Source organism: Eptatretus burgeri, chromosome 4 (genome assembly GCF_056783735.1).
Source record: "Eptatretus burgeri isolate ZD-2024b chromosome 4, Ebu_testis_v1, whole genome shotgun sequence".
Classification (NCBI taxonomy): Eukaryota; Metazoa; Chordata; class Myxini; order Myxiniformes; family Myxinidae; genus Eptatretus; species Eptatretus burgeri.
The window spans coordinates 80,226,121-80,246,120 of NC_140964.1; the positions used below are offsets into that span (position 1 = coordinate 80,226,121).

A 20,000-nucleotide genomic window follows, 5' to 3' on the forward strand; every position below is an offset into this window, starting at 1 on the left:
CCTAAAAATCCATTTTCTGTAGGCATGGGCTGCAGGGTGTTTCATGTAGCAGGAATAAACGGACTCGAGCTTGCTCTGCTCGGCCTCCATTGAATTCATCAATAATTGTATCTACATGCACTCCATCATACTGATGCAATGACTGATTAATTACCTCCACCACCGAAGTTGGACAGAGGTTACGTTTCCACCCCTGTTTCTCTGTGAACAGGATAGCCCAAAAAGTTAATGACGGATTTAGACAAAACTTAGTGGACAGGTTTGGTGTGTGAAAAGGACCAATTGTTGATTTGATTTTGGTGAAGATCAAGATACTATAATTGTTTTTAAGGGATTCTTCATCATTGAAAGATAGGGCCTAAAATGATATATTGTTGTACACGACATCTCAAAAAGTTGACGGTTTATGACGTAACTTGGTGAATGAGTTGTCTATGTGACAACAACAAGCTGATTAGATTTTGGTTAAAGGCTCAGGTACAGATGCAGATCCAGCCTACCAGTGAGATACAAAACGTAAATTGTTCATCCTGGCAGAGGTATGCACTCTTCTGAGTGCTGTTCTAGTTGGTATAAGTAGTGCACAATAAAACCTGCAGTACATTAAAAGAATTTAGCAACAAATGCTTCACTAGAGAGGGGTAAAGGGAATGTCAGGCCACCCTGTCGAGTGAGCACGTGACTATCTGCACCGAGATATTCACACATGTTTGTTAACTTTTTTATATTATGATCAACTATCAATCTCAAAAGGAATGACTACACGCATACAAGACAGAATGCACTAGAACGGCACTCGGTAAAGCATATACCTCCACCAGGCTTAACAGTTTACATTTTGTATCCCACCAACAGGCTTGATCTGGATCTGGACCTGAACCAAAATGAAATCAGCTTGTTCTTGTCACCTACCCAAATCATCCACCTAGTTTTGATGTATCATGCTACATATCGTTGTTAGCCCTATCTTTCAGTTGTGAAGAATCACTGAAAATATTCTCATATCCATATCCGGATCGTCATCACAATCTAATAATTTCTTCCTTGCCACACACCCAACCTGCTGACAAAGTTTCCTCCATGTCTGTCCACAACTCTTTGAGATATCCTGCTCACAGACAGACAGCGGTGAAAACATATCCTCCGTCCATCTTCGGTGATAGAGATAATAAATATATTTCCATAGCAAACACAACAATCGTACAGTGGCGTATTGAGGGTGTCTTTCCCCCACTTCCACCTCCATGTCCCATATCCCCAACCACACTCGCCAGAGACATCGTGAAACTAGGATCTTTATATTAAAATTTCAGTTAATTGACCATTGACCACTGCAAATGCCAAAACAAAGATGAAAGGAACACTAAATGTCAGTTCAAATATTTATTCAATTCAAAGTTAGAGTGAATAATCCCATGTTCTGCATGATGCAGGTTGCCCATGTGATGTGCCGACGTAGCGAATCTGTCGCCAAGAAACCGTGACTGGGGAAGGTTTGTGATCACATGGTTCGCTTTTACCGGACACAGTGATTGGAGAAGGTTCGTGATCACATGTGTTCCATGTGTAGCACCGGTACCTCACGAGTATTTTATTTTAATAAATATAACAATGGAAAAGAAGGGATTTCCCCAGGCATGATATTTCTGCTGCTATGCTAATACTTCATGTCACATTATCATACATAACACAAACATCTTACTGATTCATATTTTTATGGGAATAGCTAAATTCTGGGTGAACTTGTTAAACTGGTTCTGAATTTGTGCTCCCCTCCCGCCCCCAAAACCCGGTAGCCAGAAACAAATACACCCTTCTGCACTCCCCTCAGTATAGGCCCTGTCACACCTTGACGTATTAGCCAGCGTATGGCAAGGTATCAAAATGTATGTAAAACGCTGGCGTACGCTGAACTATTGATGTTTTTTTCCCAGTTTTGGACGTATTCATAACGAGTTGGACGTATGCATAACGTATGAGTAACGTACACAGAACGTTTCGATAACATATAGATAACTTATATCAACGAATGCTGAGCGTGTTGTTGGCGTTCACAACCTATGCCCAACGATAGTCTAACTTATGCATAGTGCGGCAGCGTATCGCCGACGATCACGTGGCGTAGCCTATTCATAGGCTGCGGCTCGACGATTCAAATCATAACTGCACTAGACATCGAAGTGTCAAGCCGCTGTCACACCTTGACGTTTTAGCCAGCGTATGCCGACGTATGAAAAAATTGCCGAATACGTTGGCACACGTCGAATACGTTATGGGTAAGTTTTGTATACGTTAATAGCACGCTGAAGCACGTTGACATACGTCGTAGTACGCCGAGTACGTCGACAAATTTTCAGCATGTTGAAAATTTTTCGACGTATGCCAGCGAATGACACACGTTCCGCATACGCTGGCCATAAGTTGTAGACACGTTACGCGATCGTTGACACACACGTCGACACACGTTACTTGTAAGTTACTCATAAGTCGAAACACGTCGAGGTAATGGTTAGCGTCAGTGTTCCAGACTCCCTGGTTTTTTTTTTTGGTTTTTTTTTTCTTCGGTATGATGTTGATGTTGACACTTCGATTTCTCGTGTGGTTATGATTTAAATCATTGAGCGGCAGCCTATTAATTATATTATATTATATTATAACCGCACTAGAAATCGAAGTGTCAACATCACCGTCATACCGAAGAAAGTTTTTTTAAAAACCAGGGAGTCTGGAACACTGACGCTAGCCATTACCTCGACGTGTTTCGACTTATGAGTAACTTACAAGTAACGTGTGTCGACGTGTGTCAACGATCGCGTAACGTGCCTACAACTTATGGCCAGCGTATGCGGAATGTGTGTCATACGCTGGCATACGTCAAAAATTTCAAGCATGGAAAATTTGTCTAACAGCTCAGCGTACTACAACGTATGCCAGCGTACTACGACGTATGCCAGTGTACTACGACATATGCCAGCGTACTCTTAACGTATACAAAACTTACCCATACATATTCCACGTGTGCCAGCGTTTTAGACAAATTTTTCATACGTCGGCATACGCTGGCTAAATCGTCAAGGTGTGACAGGGCCTTATGCCACTGCCCAAGTAAGCATGCCTCTTGAGCTTTTTTGTTGTTGTATACTTTATTAAGGCTCATATAAGAGCCAACACCCAGAACGTATAACAAAGGGAAGACACGGGAGGGGTCGGAGAGGGAAGCACAACAACAGTAGGGAACAGAGACATTAGGAGATCTGTGGAAGTGAGAGAGATGGGGTGGGGTACATGGGGTAAACAAGATGGACACTACAGGGACTTTCAGGAAGGAAAACGGGGAATTTGAAGCTGGGTTTGGGGTGGATTGTCACCTTTCAAGCATCATACCAATTCCACGTTTTTTTTCTTCCAAATTAAGTTCAAGATTGTGGAACTTGTGCATCTTTCCTGTAATAAAGACTTAATAACCCATAGGCTTCAAAAAATTTTGTCCACTACCCAAAATTTTAAATCACATTTGCCCCCTGACCCAAATGGTACCGGTACCAACCATAAAATTGGCTGAGAAAACGCTTTTGACGTGAAACCCCCAAAATAAAAATCTAGATTTGTGAGAAGTTGGCAAGCTGCCAACGTTTGAATACGATATATTTGGCACGTAGTTATCTGTAACTCATCAGAAGGCCCTTGTGACACAAATTCAGGTCACCACCCTGGGTTTGGGAACCACAGTCATAACCAAAGAATATTTGGTAACCAGTCAGTCGTTTCACCAACTTGCACAAACGAGCATACCCATAATATAAAATATAGTATTTTGTGTGGAGTCCTCTCCTTGTCACCATGATGATACTGTGCATTCGACAAAGTAGAGGATCATCATAAATTAGTTACACAATCCATGGATGTCACAAAGTGCGTTACTGAACGTTTGAGAGGCTGAGATTGGAACCTCATGGACTTTACTTTGTTGGCTTCCTCAAAGTATGAACAACTCGAAGGGCATCTTCGACATCACGACATTGCCAGATATGCCTCCACCCACATTATTACATCATTATACATTCTTGCACCAAGTTTGATTTAAATCCCTGAACCCAGATTCAAAATAATAAATAATTCTGGCTGCCAGAACATGCGTCTGATCAGGTTGAAATTTAAAACATATATTATACTCCATTTACACCTCACTATCCGAAAACATGGACCAACTTCTATCTTCTCATCCAAACTCTCTCTTCGTCAAATGTGGTGACTTCAATTGTCATCATGCCAGTTGACTAGGTGTGGGTACCTCTCTCACCTGTCATGGCACTTCAGCAAAAGCTTTCTGCAACTCATTGGGACTGACTCAATCGGTTAATTTCCTGACCTGGATCTCAGCCAATGGTACTCCATCTCTTCTGGATCTGATTTTGACATATTTCCCTGAAAATATCTGCTGCTCTTCCTCTTCTCCAATTGGTTCTTCTGACCACGTCCTTGTCAAAGTGGACATCTCTGTCTGTCGAGGAATGTCAGATAAACCACCTCAGCGCCGTCGAGTCTGGCATTTCACTCAAGCCGACTGGAAAGGTCTCCAAGCAGCCAGCAAATTTCTCGACTGGTCTCCTATCGCTACTTTCTCCAACATCAACTCATTCTGGGAATTCTTTCAAAGAAACTTGCTCTCTCTCATGCACAGATTTATCGCCTCTCGTCTTCAGTTGTCCTACCCTTCCTCCCGCCCTTGGTTCACTGAAGCTTGTGGTGAGGCAGTTGTCCTGAAACAACTTGCCTTTTCCTCATGGAAAGCAAACCCAACTGAGGGTAATCCCAGTTCCTTTCATAAAGCTCAGAACAAGTGTATATCTACCCTCAGGAGAGCCAGAAAACATCTTTTTAAGCTCAAGTCTGAACTCTCAAACCTCTCTCCCTCCTCAAAATCCTGGTGGCATCTAATCAAATCTGTTTCTGCTGTATGTTCCCCCTCCATCTCCTCCCTTACCTCAAATAGCCGCACTGCTGATACCGCACGTGAAAAAGCTGAATGCCTAAACTCGGTGTTTGCATCTAAATCTTATGTCAAAACCCATCGCTTTCTATACCCACCTGACCCAGTCGTACCCAACTGTCCCTGGATTCTGTGTCCTTTTCTCGTGACAAGGTGGAGAGCTTGCTGTGAAACCTCGACTCAGATGCTGCAACCGGTCCAGACAGCATCAGCCCACGTGTCCTAAAAACCTGCTCCTCTGCTCTTCCTCACCCTCTCTCTGTTCTATTCACCCTATCATTTGCTCAAGATCATCTGCCATCTGCTTGGAAATCAGTAAACATTACCGCTCTGCATAAGAAAGGTGCAAAAACAGATCCCTGCAACTACAGACCAATCAGCCTTTTCCCAATCATCAGCAAGGTTATGGAATCCATCATCGCTTCAGACATTAAATCCTTCCTCTTCTCCAATGGCTTGATTTCCGATCATCAATTTGGTTTCAGACCAGGTCACTCTACCCTGGATATGCTGCTTCTGCTCTCAATGCTGATGGAGGTCCTCAATGCCGGACATGAAATCAGTGCCATGTCCCTCGACATATCATGTGCTTTTGACACGGTCTGGCACCCTGCCCTGCTCACCAAACTCTCTTCCTATGGTATCCAAGGCCATCTCCACTTGTGGCTTGCAGACTTCCTCTCCTGTCGCAGTCAACGTGTGACCCTAAATGGAGTTCTGTCTTCCCCTCTTCCTGTCCAGGCTGGAGTTCCTCAAGGTAGCATTCTGTGTCCTGTTCTTTTTCTGGTTTTCATCAATGATCTCTTCAACTCTCTGGAAAATCCTCTTTATCTCTTTGCTGACGACTCCACCCTCTGCCATACCATCTGTCATCCCTCAGACCAGCAAGCAGCAGCCTCTTCACTCTCTGCAGATCTGAGTAAAATCGCAAACTGGTCCAACACGTGGAACATGTCTTTCAATCCGGACAAATCTCACACTCTCACTTTGTCTCTCCGAAAGGACCGTTTGGAAACCCCCCCATCTACTTTCTCAACAATCCTCTGGAAGAAGTCCTTTCTTTCAGGCTTCTGGGTCTCGCTACCTGCCATGATCTTTCCTGGGAAAGCCACATTTCCAACCTGGCCTCCAAAGCCAGTCGCCGACTGGGAATCCTCCATCGTGCAAAGTCCTTCCTCGGCCCACCTGAGCTCATGACCACATACAAAGCTTTCGTCCACAGCTTGATGGAGTATTGCTCTCCCCTCTGGGCTGGTGCTCCTGCCTCCCACCTTTCTCGGCTTCACACTGTTGAAACCAAGGCATTTTGGATCATTGGCATATCCCGCGATGAGGCTGAGTCTTTGGGCCTCTCACTCTCTCACTGCAGGCAGGTCGGAGGTGTGTCTCTCTGTCTTCTGCCGTCTCCTCTCTGTTCTCGCCACCCCCACCCCCACCCCCCCCCGCTCTGTCTGTGATGTATCCCCACCATATTTCCGCAGGGCACTCAAGGTCCAACAACCCCCTTCTTGTAAAACTACCAAAATCACGAATCACTGCTCACCTTCACTCTTTCATTCCTCTTTTTTCCCTCCTTTGGAATAAACTCCCTCACTCTGTTCAATCCCATTCTTCCCTCCAGGCTTTCGAAACAACTGTTCACCACCACCTCTTATCGTATCCCATCCAAATCCTCGATCTTTTCTACCCTCGTTAATCAACCCCAAACCCACCTCCTTCAAATTCCCTGCTTTCCTTCCTGAAAGTCCCTGTAATGTCCATCTTCTATTCCCCATGTTCCCCGTCCCATCCCTCTCCCTTCCACAGATCTCCTAATGACTCTGTTCCCCACTGTTTTGCCCTTCCCTCTCCCACCCCTCTTGTCTCATGTTCCCCTTGCTGTGCGTTGTGTGTTAGCTCTCATACGAGCCTCGACAAGGTATACAAAAAAATACATGACCACTACATCATAATTGTGACATTTCACGTCGATTGATAAAGCGGTTCAAGAGATAATTTTTTTTTTCGTTCAATCCAACATGGCTGCCAGACTATGTGACCTATTAATTATTTCTGAACACTCTGGTATCCCCAAGGCTTGGAGAGCATGTGGTGAAGTTGTTCCTCAATCTGTCAAGTCGTTCTGGGGAAGATTATTTTTAAATGTCTCAGGGTAAATCCAATATGGGTGCCACACCAAGTGACCCATGACTTAATCAACATTAAGCCATTTTACATGACTAGTCACACCGATGGTGAAAATTTCGTGTCAATCAATCGGTTGCAGAGAAAACAGTAAAAAATCAGCACGGACGGATGGACGTATGTACAGACGGACAACCAGAAAACATGATGCCTCTGGCTACTTTGTGAGCAGAGGCATAAAAAACACTTAATTGTTGCTTGCTCTGTTTGTGCCCTACCGGTTACACCGGAGGGGACTATCCTGTCGGTTTGCCCTCTGTCCGTCCGTCCATCCTACTTGTGGTTTTTCAGATTTTTGCTCCCCACCCCCCACCTTTTAACATATTCAACTTAAACTTGATGCATGACTTTATTGTGATAAATTACAGAACAAGTTGGACTTTCAGGGCATTCCATCAATTTTTCACAGTTATACCCTTTTTGGATTTAGAAAATATCACATTGGTGGGGGACAGGCAATTTAATTAATTCGACATGCAATTGCAAAGCAATTCTTGCTCTTGTTAAAATTGTTTTCACTGGAATTGCTTTATCAGAAAATTGTTCTCATGACAGTAGTATGTATGTGTTACATACCATAAATAAATGTAACATGGTGTATTGGGTGTAATTCTTCTAGAAATTGCACTTAGGTATCCATCACTGGCCCCCCTCACTGAATTTTCCAGCGCCTTCCCCCCACCCACCCACCTCCATTTTTCATTTTTTGGATCTGTGCCAATGAAGAACAGAAAGAGAGAAAATACTGCACAACAAAACATTCAATGATGTATCCAAAGATATTTACCCTGTAAAGCGAAACTTCAAAAACTTGGTAACCTTACCCAAAAGGATAAACCCATTATTAAACCTTTTTAATTACAATCTCCTATTTCACAATGTATGGGTTTTTTAATTGAGCAACAAGGGGTAATATGAGCAGGGTAAGTTTCATGAGGAGCTAATCATGCTGTGCATATAATCTGTCTCTATTACTCATATACCAGGATACTTGGTACTCGTGGATACCAAAGTGGTACTCACAGACTTCTCATTTTCAGCATTGGGCAAACACTTGTCTCACCGGAGCCACATTTTATGGTAAAAAATATATTATATGAGCTTTGACAAAAATAGCGAGGCTTGAAGCAGATAAGTATACAAAGCCTTGTGGAAGTATTTAAATTAAATGGAAACTCGGAAAAAAGTTTGAAACTGGCAGAAGAAACTCTCCAAAGGGCATGACCATGCACAAGCACGGAGCAAGGGCAGTGTGCAGCGGTCACGTGGATTTTCACAAGTTTGTATCAACACCAGCTATATAGATGTCAGCATTCCATTTGTGCACCCATAGGCCGGGTCTGCATGGGTGTAGGCCCCTGCCAGGATTAGCATTTTAAAGCCAATCAAATGCCAAGAAAAATGCTCAATGTACTTGACTCGGTGTTAGTTTTTGCTGCCAAAACTGAAATTGTTCTCGCAAGAGTATTTAAATGTTTACTACAAAAGTTAATCTTGTAGATCCATGGTTTTTGAAGTGCAGATGTTGATCTTGTAACAATTTTTTTTTTTTAAGTAAGAGAGGAATGAAAGCATATAATACTCAGGGTTTGATCTCATGATTAGCTGGACACAGATATGATGTTGCCTTCACATTCAATTGTAATGTACAGAGAAGTCCTGCAAAACAAGCGATGTCTGCACACATTGTAGTCGAACATCCTGACTGTTCACGAGAGCACAATTGCAAGAATACAATAACGTGACAATGCTATTACATCAAGTTAGGCTTGATCTGGACAACGTCAGAACATGATCACAGAAATGACACTGGAATGATCTCGTGCAGATGGAAACCTCTTCACCAGAGCTCGTGTGTTTTTTACCGCAGCCGAAATGTCCATGGAAGTAAATTAGAGTGCAATATGTTTATCTTCCCCAAAAATGTGGCATATGAATAATCTCAGTATCAACCAAAATAAATCATCTCACAAGTCATCTAACCCTAACCCTAACCCTAAATAAATCATCTAACCCTAACAGCGTGGCAACATCTGGGGAATGGAGCTGAATGCCAACTGCTGTTGGTTAGGCGTCAGATAGACAGCATCAAGCTTCATGGTCTAAGCAGGCCCTGGCACGTAACTACGTCAAACTCAAAAACTAATATTGAACTCACAGGCTATTCCAGTGCTCATGCCAGAGCTCAGTATCAAAGGAAGAAACACCTCAAGCAATGTGTGGGTTAACGGGACAAATTACAAAGGATAGCTATTGGAAAAGCATCAGCATCGCAGTGGCATAACGTGTTTTTCCCCCCTATTTAACAGAGTATTAAAACTGATTTTTATGTGCGATCTTGAAATGTCACAATGTGTGTGTAAAATTGGGAATGTCAGGGGAAAATAACATCCTGCAAATCTGTTTTAAATTGCATTTTGCACTGCCCTCGATTTTCCCAACCAAAGTGGTACTAATACTACTCTCTGTGATTATGTTATCATTCAAACATTAGAGCTAAGGGGTCATTCATTTATTACGTATGCATGAAAGGGAGAGAGAGAGAGAGAGAGAGAGAGAGAGAGAGAGAGAGAGAGAGAGAGAGAGAGAGAGAGAGAGAGAGAGAGAGAGAGAGAGAGAGAGAGAGAGAGAGAGAGAGAGAGAGAGAGAGAGAGAGAGAGAGAGAGAGAGAGAGAGAGAGAGAGAGAGAGAGAGAGAGAGAGAGAGAGAGAGAGAGAGAGAGAGAGAGAGAGAGAGAGAGAGAGAGAGAGAGAGAGAGAGAGAGAGAGAGAGAGAGAGAGAGAGAGAGAGAGAGAGAGAGAGAGAGAGAGAGAGAGAGAGAGAGAGAGAGAGAGAGAGAGAGAGAGAGAGAGAGAGAGAGAGAGAGAGAGAGAGAGAGAGAGAGAGAGAGAGAGAGAGAGAGAGAGAGAGAGAGAGAGAGAGAGAGAGAGAGAGAGAGAGAGAGAGAGAGAGAGAGAGAGAGAGAGAGAGAGAGAGAGAGAGAGAGAGAGAGAGAGAGAGAGAGAGAGAGAGAGAGAGAGAGCAGTGGCAAATCCAGGGGGGTTTCCTGTTTGCCCGGAAACTCCCCTTCCTCCCAACAAAAAAATATTTACCATTACAGTGGCAAACCCAGGGGTTCCCGAGTCACCCAGAACTCCTTCTCCCACGAAAGTGTGCCACAAAAAGGCCAGAAGCCTCAGAAAAACTGTATCAATACAGTACCTAATAAACAATAAACCACTAACAGCTCACAGTAATTTATTTGGAAATTATTTTGAAAATTTATAATTTTCTATTTGGAAACCCCCCTACCCAATTCCTGGATTTGCCCCTGGAGAGGGTGGGGGGAGAGAGAGAGAGAGAGAGAGAGAGAGAGAGAGAGAGAGAGAGAGAGAGAGAGAGAGAGAGAGAGAGAGAGAGAGAGAGAGAGAGAGAGAGAGAGAGAGAGAGAGAGAGAGAGAGACACGCACAGTGGCACACGCACAGAGACACACACACACACATACACACACAAACACACACACACACACACACACACACACACACACACACACACACGCACACACAGATTCTTCTTCTTCTTTTGTATGCAGCACTGCATGACTGCAAGTCGCATCATTGATTGATTGATTGTGCGGCGGTGTTGCTAATGCAATGTCATCTGTACACTACCGGTCAAAAGTTTTAGAACACCCCCATTTTTCCAGTTTTTACTGAAATTTAAGCAGTTTAATGTTTCAATGTACTCTGAAATTAATGCACAGAACAAATAAACAATTGCAGATAAAAAAGAAATCATGGAATGGTTTTGTTGAACAAAATTTAATCTAAATTTTGGACTCATCAAAGTCGCCACCTTTTGCAGATAAAACAGTCGAACGTACTCGTGGCATTCTTTCTACTATGGAAATCAAATATTGTTCAGAAAGTTCTTCCCAACACTGTTGTAGAAGTTCCCACAAATGTGTTGCACTTGTAGGTTGCTTTGCTTTCACCCTTCTGTCCAGTTCATCCCAAACCAGCTAGATGGGGTTTAAGTCTGGAGACTGTGCTGGCCATTCCATGATTTGAAGCCTATCGTCTTGTTCTTTTCTTCTAAGGTATTTCTGACATAGCCTGGAGGTATGTTTCGGGTCGTTATCTTGCTGTAGGATGAACCCCTGACCAACTAGGCGTAGACCAGAGGGTATCGCATGGCGCTGCAAAATGCTGTGGGTAGCCCTTTTGGTTCAGGGTGCCAATCACTCTGTGCAAGTCACCGACTCTGGATTTTGCAAAAAAGCCCCAGATCATCACGCTTCCTCCTCCATGTTTGACAGTTGGTGTCACACACTGAGGAACCATCCTTTCGCCTCCTCGGCGGCGTATAAAAATCCTGCGTGATGAACCGAAGATTTCAAATTTTGATTCATCGGTCCGTAAGTCCTTCTTCGAGTTTTCAGTAGTCCACTGGCGGTGCTTCATGGCCCAGGCAAGCCTCTTTTTCTTATTTTGCCATCTTAGCAATGGTTTTCTTACTGCTACTCGACCTGTCAAACCTGCAGCTCGAAGTCTTCTCTTCACAGTTGAAACTGAGACTTCCTTACTTCGACCAGTGTTAAGCTGTGCTTGAAGCTGCTGTCCTGTGAGCCGCCTATCATGCAAGCTGTTGACTCTCCGAAACTTTTCTGATTGTGTTGTGGCTTTGGGTCTGCCAGACCTCTTCCTGTCAGTGTTTCCTCCAGTTTCCAAGTGCCTTTTGATGGTGTCGGAAACTGTACTCACTGACACCTTGGCGTGCTTTGCAATTTCTCTAAAGGAAAGACCGACACTTTTAAGGGTTACCATGGTCTGTCTGTCTTCCTTTGTTAATTATCTTTTTCTTGCCATTATGATATCAATATACTACTTCCTGCAGTGCAATATTGTCCAAATAATGCTTCAGAGGGTGTAGCAACACAGTCTGTTCTAACACTGCTTTTTTACAGACAGAAGGTTTGTAACTAATCACAAAAGTAGGGACACCTGTAGGAATTGTTTGCATCAACTTTCAAAGCTTAATTTACTTCCATTGCTGCAGAACAGCTGCAGTTGCTAACCCATTACTTGTACCCTGAAAAGGGCCTTTTTACAACTCTGAAATTTACATTATTTTTCAGTTTTTGGTAACCTAAACCGTTTTTTTTAACTTCTGGCAGTTCACCGCTTAGCTTTGTACCATTTCAGGTTATTCACTGGACTTGAACTGCTTAAGTTTCAGTAAAAACTGAAAAATGGGGGTGTTCTAAAATTTATGACCGGTTGTGTAGGTTGAGGCAGGAATTTGAAATTTGTTCATGGTACTGGCGATAGCTCGCCTACTCTTCAGAAAGGACACCGTGGGGTCTTTATTGTCCACAAACTTATGCAGGCAGATTGGATGCCCAGTTTAACGTCCATCTGAGGGACGGTACACACATTGATGAATCACCCTGCCTGTGAAACACCGGGATGATAGTTTGTAGCTGAGCCAAGATTCAAATCCAGGTTAGACGGCTCAGTGGTGAGCACGCTTCCTTTAGGCCAAAAATGTCTCTCATTTACTTTTTTGTTTTTCTTGTGTTTATGTTTAAGGTTTAAAGCTTCAACGAAACCAATGTACGTATTAATTGGTTCTCGTCTTGCTGCAGAGTTGGATCAATTTAATTTGTTGGGTTTTTGTAATTGTGTTGAAACCATTGTTTGCAGTATATTGATTTTATTGCATGAATAATTGTCCTCCACAAAGTGAATTTTAATTGTTTCACAAGTTTTGTTTGTCTTTTGCATAACAGGTACTTCTTGGGGTTCATTGCCCATTTCATCCACACATATCGAGTGTGTCACCTCCAGAGGATAAGTTCGTTGGTGACTTTCCACTTAATTCCAACATAGATTACCTCTCTGTTATACTTGCAACGGAGCTGCAGAGAATCTCATCATTACGACCAGGTGTGTGAGTGTATCTGCCTTGATTGCCACGAGTAAAAATACATTGATGTTTCCTGATGCCATTGCACTTCAAATAGCATATATGTACATTGTAACAAGTGGCACTATTGGTAGATCCCATTTTAATCAATTTCCACATGTTATAATTGAGGCTGTCTTCAATAGCCAGATCGCCACCACAGGTGACATCATACAGAGTTTTTATTCTTTCTTTTTACCAGCTCAGGTCGTCTTGCACACTTCCGGCCGGGTTTGCGTGCAAGACGAGCTGTAGTGTCTACACTGTGCTGTACCTACATTACAAGTTACAATATCATATGTGCAGTCATACACCCTGTATATCCATCACAAGCACTACAACTAAATCACTGAGATAACACCCACCAGAAGCCAAAGAATGGCTTCTGATATTGCAAACAATCAACATCGAAGAGTAATTGACTGTAAAATAATCCTAACTGAAAGGGGAGTGTATTGCCAGGGAAAATCACGACGTGAGCTGTTAAGTTTATCAGCGAAAGCAGAGGCATGTTACAGCGTGATTGAAAGATTTCTTTTTTTTGGTTTGTTTTACGTACCATTTCCAGGCTAAACATGCACAGTTCTATTGTTGTAGTGCCGGGTTCGGGGGTGGGGAATGACCACTAGATGGAGCAGTTTGAGCCGTCTCCCCCCCCCCAAACTCGGAATTGAAGGTCGTCACTCCAGATAACTCCGAAGTCGACGGGTCGCTTAATGGACCGTGGATGCCAATATTTTGATGGTGTGGGGTTTATTTGTCTATTCCTATTTACTGAAGTACCCACGCTGTCTAGCTACCAGGGAAGCCATACCCTCGGCCAGCTTTGTCCGAACCGAGTCGCTGTTACTGACTTGGATCTGGCGTAACCGAGCGGGAATTACCAAAGCCGTGCCGGCCCAAATAACAATTTACGGCACAATCAGCCTCCCTAATTCTCAAGCCCGAACCATACTGAGTCAATGAAAGAAAACACAGACAACGAACTGGAACATTTAACAGTTATTTATTTACAATAGGCAATAGGGAGGGAAACACAGAGCAGACTTAATCACGAATATAAATGTAGGCAAATGTACAATGGCAATCACTTAACAGTTTTACTTACAAGACTGGCCGCAGATGGACACACACACCCAAAAAGAAATGGCGCCAACTGGCCTTTATTCGGACCCTCCAGCCGCGGAGGATAGGCAAGCTGGGGGTTAGAGTTTGGTCGGGTACCTGGCCGCCTCGTGCGGTTTTACTGACTCGCACTTGTGGAGCTCGGAGTCTGTGGAAGGGAACAGGGACCCCCAGCTCAAGCGCTCCCACACAACCCACCATGGTGGGACTCGAACCCACAAACCAGAATCCGAGCGCAGCCAGGATCCTACGAATGACCCAGCCAGCCACGAACGATCACCGACGACTAGGAGAGCCCAGCAGATCAGAAGCAAGGAATGACCTCCAAGGAACCAAGGAATCCCCCCCCCCCCCACTCGAAGATCCTGTCTGAACGACTCACGAGTCTTCTTATCCCTCCCCCGTGCGGGGTGGAGGGATCCGCTCTCGGGTAATTTGCCTCCGGATTGGACGGGGGGTTTTGGGGTGTCGTGGTGGCAAGCCGCGATTGGAGGAGGGGCGTGTCGTTGCTCCTCCCCCGAGAGGGGCTCTTTTGCCTTCCCCAGTGTCGGCAGGGGAGACATTCTTCTTTGATGGGGCGGAATTGGAGCTGAAGCGATCTCACCCCTGATTGGATGAGAGCAACATTCCTCTTGCTGGGGCAGAGTCGGCTCTGAAGCAATGGAAACTCCGTCTACATTCGTGGCCTTGAACAGTGCGTAATGGAGCTGAAGAAGTGGAGGGGATTGATGTAGAAAACTAACTAGAAAGAAACTCGCAGCGCGCACATGAAATTCCCATTAGACACAGGGGAGGGATTCTAACTATCCACATATACTTGACGAAATAACTAAACTTTGGGTCAACTGTATGTGTGAATGCGAATGGTTTCCAGATTCGTAACACTATTACTAATTATTAGGAGACCAAGCCATCCTGGCTAGTACTCCATTAATTCCATTCAGATTATTGTTATTCTTCGCTATGCTGAAAACTTTTAAATTTCCTCTTCTCAAAAATTGCTTAACTGATCGATGCAAAACTTCAAATAAATGATCAGATGGCAAAAAATGTTTGATAAGTATGATGCCATAGGTCAGGTGCTCTGGCAGCCATATTGGATCGAAGCAAAAAGCTTTTTAAAAATCTCCTTCACTGAAACTGCTTCACTGATCAATACAAAACTTTAAACATGTGATCGACTACCCACAGGAAAAAGGTCAGATAACAATGACGTCATCGATCACCTAGTCTGGCAGCCTGATTGGATCGAAGCAAAAATCTTTTAAAATCCTCCATAAAAACCACATAATAGATGAGTGCGAAACTTAAAATATGTGATCAACTACCCATGCAAAATGTAGTTTGATAACGATGACATCATCGGTCGCGTGGTGTGGCAGCCACATTGGATCGAAGGAAAATCTTTAAAATTCCTTTTTTTTTCTGAAACTGTTTATTCGATCAATGCAAAACTTTAGATATGTGATTGCCTATTCATGGGAAATATAATTTGATAAAATGACATCATAGGACAGCATCATCACTGGAACAGGCAGCATGGGCCCTGGCATCATTGCTTGGAGTTATATTTATTATTATTGATTATTTTTGAGCCGTGCCATGGAGGTACGTCATGTTTGTCCGCCATGAACTTGTAGGTTGGGATGGGGATGGGTGACGTTAAGAATTGGTTTGGGGGAATGGCAGTGGAGGTGGAAGAGAAGGCCGTTAAGAATTTGGGTGTGAGAGTGGCTGTGGAGACGCAGTCGGGGTATGCATTTTCCAGACAAAGATTAGTCCACGGGACGCATCATTTCATTATAATGAGACACCGAGACTCAACCATATGCACAACGTCCTCCATGAGCATTTAACACGTAGAAAAACATGGCAATCAAAAGAAGGGATCATTTTGATTTCCAGACATGGCTTCTCACACAAAGCAATGACCTGCATTGTCAGAACTCGTGCAAAGATGTTATTAGTATAAGGCTGAATGGATGTGTATGACGTGCACACTGTTGTTATTTCAAATTAAAGCAAAGGTCAATTCCAACCTCTAAAATGCTTCTTTTGATAAGTATGGCACATATGGTTTCAATGGTCTAAATGGTCTAAATAACTTTGTGCCAAAGGAAAGTTTTCACAACTACACAAACCGTTTGGCCCTCTTCATGCCAATCTTCTACGTGTCATCATTAACTGGGACAATGTCCGAACACCTTTTGACTGAGACAACATCCTGGCACTTCTTGGAAATCAAGCATGTTGTTAAGATTGTGCCATTCAAATAAATTGTTAATGTGCTGGCATGTTGGAAGCTTGTTCCTGGGGGGCTTTTCATCAGGGAAAAGAAGTTAAAGAGTTTGTCTGTTTTGTAAATGTAAGCTAGGTAAAGGTTCTCTGATGAGGATGCAATTTGGTGGGCTAGCGACGTTATGAGGGGATTTTTCTGCAGTGGCAGTTCTTGATTTAGAATGAAGAACCACCTATTATTATGGGTGGTGCTTTGGGTAGCCAATCAGTGAGGTTCCAACTATGATAATTATTGTGTTGCAAATAAGTTTTTCCTGGAGTGTTTAAAAGTGGGAAACTTCGCTGCCAACAAGAAATTATGCATGGGGGTTAGGACAGCTCCTGGAAAGCATTTGAAAACGTCAAGAGTAGCCAAGAGAGCTACTACTGCTGCTATAAGATTGGTGATTGCTATGAATGGCTCCATGAACTGAAGCTGAATCTTCCACTGAGCTGGTTTTAAATTGTGGTTGATGTGCTCAACTCACAGGCTGGCAAGATATCCGAGAGGTGTACGCTACTTGCTTCTGAGCTGTCGAGCCTGGGTTTAAATCTCGACCCAGGCTCGAAAGCTCAGTGTCATCCTGGTGCGAGAAACTGTCATCCTGGTGTTTCGCATGCAGGGTGAGGCGTCAATGTTTGGGCTGTCTCCGGTTGGACATTAAGTCGGAGGACTTATCTGCCGGCACTGGCTGTTGGTGAAGGATACACAAGGAATTTCGATGCCAGAACAGGCCATTCCTATTTTTATTCTCCGGCTGTGGCCCCTGGTCCTGTCACTGCCCATTCTGCTGAAAAACTTCTGCACCTATTTTATCTATAAACCCTTCATTATCTTAAACATCTCAATCAAATCCCCTCCTAATCACCTCCTTTTCCAATGTAAAAGTCCTGTCTTCTTCAGTCGCTCCTCAGAGCTCAGTCTATATAGACTCGGAATCAACCTTGTAGTTCTACGCCAAACCATCGACTCTCTGGGAGATACGGCCTTCCTCATATGTGATGTCCAAAACTGTACACAATATTTGAGATGAGGCCTCACTAAATTCTTGGAGTTGTTAACACTACCTCTTGATTTATAATTTACTACCTCTCGTAGAGGTACATGGATATTTTATTTTTTATTATAATTTTTTTATTGGTTCCCGAAAAAATATTTTCACAAAAAAAATAAGTGACCACTATATTCGTTATTGTTGTGTGTCTGTCTGTATGTCTGTCTGTCTGTCCCGAGCATATCTCCGTGGGTTTTGATCCAATCCTGATAAAATTTTGGTGGGAGGTTTACATCATGATCGAGTTGTGTTTTCCTGAGAATTGGCGCGGTACGCCCATTATGGGCGGAGCCACGCCCAAAAAACGTGTTTTTAGTGGGTAGCCGATTTCAATTTGCATCTTCTCTGAGGGGGTTTGTCGAATCTGATGGGTTTCAGTATTTGGCTAGCGCAATGGCACCTGCATAGCCCCACGGAGCTCGATTTTTCATTTTCGTCCAAAGGTCAAGGTCACAAGGGCACGAACTTAGAAAATTGCGAATTTTGGCAGAAAAAATTATCTTCTCCGAGGGGGTTTGTCGAATCTGGCAGGGGTTTCGGTATTTGGTTAGCCCAATGGCACCTGCATAACCCCACGGAGCTCGATTTTTCATTTTCGTCCCAAGGTCAAGGTCACAAAGTCATGAACTTAGAAAATTGCGAATTGTGTTTTTAGGGGGTAGCCGATTTCAATTTGCATCTTCTCCTAGGGGGTTTGTCGAATCTGGCAGGGGTTTCGGTATTTGGTTAGCCCAATGACACCTGCATAGCCCCACGGAGCTCGATTTTTCATTTTCGTCACAAGGTCACGAACTTAGAAAATTGCGAATTTTGACATAAAAATCCATCTTCTCCAAAGGGTTTGTCGAATCTGGCAGGGGTTTCGGTATTTCGTTAGCCCAATGGCAGCTGCATAGCCCCACGGAGCTTGATTTTTCATTTTCGTCCCAAGGTCAAGGTCACAAGGTCATGAACTTAGAAAATTGCGAATTTTAACATAAAAATCCATCTTCTCCAAGGGGTTTGTCGAATCTGGCAGGGGTTTCAGTATTTGGTTATCCCAATGGCAGCTGCATAGCCCCACGGAGCTTGATTTTTCATTTTCGTCCCAAGGTCAAGGTCACAAGGTCATGAACTTAGAAAATTGCGAATTTTGACATAAAAATCCATCTTCTCCGAGGGGTTTTGTTGAATCTGGCAGGGGTTTCGGTATTTGGTTATCCCAATGGCACCTGCATAGCCCCACGGAGCTCGATTTTTCATTTTCGTCCCAAGGTCAAGGCCACAAGGTCACGAACTTAGAAAATTTCGAATTTTCACATAAAAATCATATGACCGCCAAAACTTTGAGAGCGAGGATGACAATATTTTTTATGCATAATCTTGAGGTCATTCCCCACCTAAAGTCTTGAAACCATTTTGCTCTATCTCGAACACCTTTCCCGTGGCGCCCCCTTCAAGTTTGTTTTTACGCTGATTTCATCAACGTATGGATAATCCGAGGAGTGCGAAATGCCATATAGCCTATATGACGTTATATTGTTCCTGGAATGTTCCAGAGGAAGTTTTGCACCAAAGGTCATAATCCTTGACCTTTGACCTTTAAAGTTCACAAAGGTCAAATTTTCAAAGTTGTGGGAATCGAACCGGGTTTTCGACCTTCTTCGACGAACTAACTCCAATAAGCTATAGCACGTATCCTGTTTCCTTATTTTAATGTCCACAACATTGTTTTGTGACCTTTAAAGGTTATGCAAAGGTCAAATTTTTAAAGTTGTTGAACAAAACCGGGTTTTCGACATTTTGCAGCTGTCACCTGTCACTCGTACCACATCATGTTGATCATTTTTATAACTTGGTCAAACATTATCACATTGTCTCATCCTTGACTTCTGAAACAATCTACATCGTCAATTACCGCTCGTGAACCATCGTCGTCTTTAGACTTGTTATAATTTTATTTATAATTTACTGTGGAAGGAATTTAGTTGAGAAGCAGAGAGCCAGGTACTATGTATAATTCCAATTAATTAATCACATATAATTTAGCAGGCAATCCTGTAATAATAATGTAACGATTAATACAATTTATACATTTAATATAAAATAACAGGTAATAATACAATACAATAAGGCAATACGACACAAAAATGACTACTGCAGTGCCTCTGAATAGACAACATTTTGAATGTGGTTGTTGGGTGCCAGAATTGTGAGCTTGGCAATTGAGATAAGATGATGACTTGTAAAACTGCCTACCACTGTGTGGCACTATACAATACACATGTACATAGAATTGGGGTCTTCCCCCCCCCACTGTGAACCCCCTACCATGTAGGTTTGAAAATGTTTTCTTGCACTTCCAGTTGCCAAGAGGATTTCAATGGTATGCAATATGATGAGGTTACCAGTGGTATGGCCTATTCTATTGATGGACAGAGAC

The 20,000-nt window shown here is 43.2% G+C and overlaps 1 protein-coding gene across 1 annotated transcript in view; it reads left to right on the forward strand.

The window, feature by feature from the left end:
* The window catches only part of LOC147028488 (uncharacterized), a 247,556-nt gene that overhangs the window by 207,963 nt on the left and 19,593 nt on the right, over positions 1-20,000 (forward strand). The window contains exon 8 of the mRNA XM_085878916.1: positions 12,946-13,102. The gene's annotated coding sequence lies outside the window, so the exon portion shown is untranslated. The remainder of the gene's footprint in view (positions 1-12,945; positions 13,103-20,000) is intronic.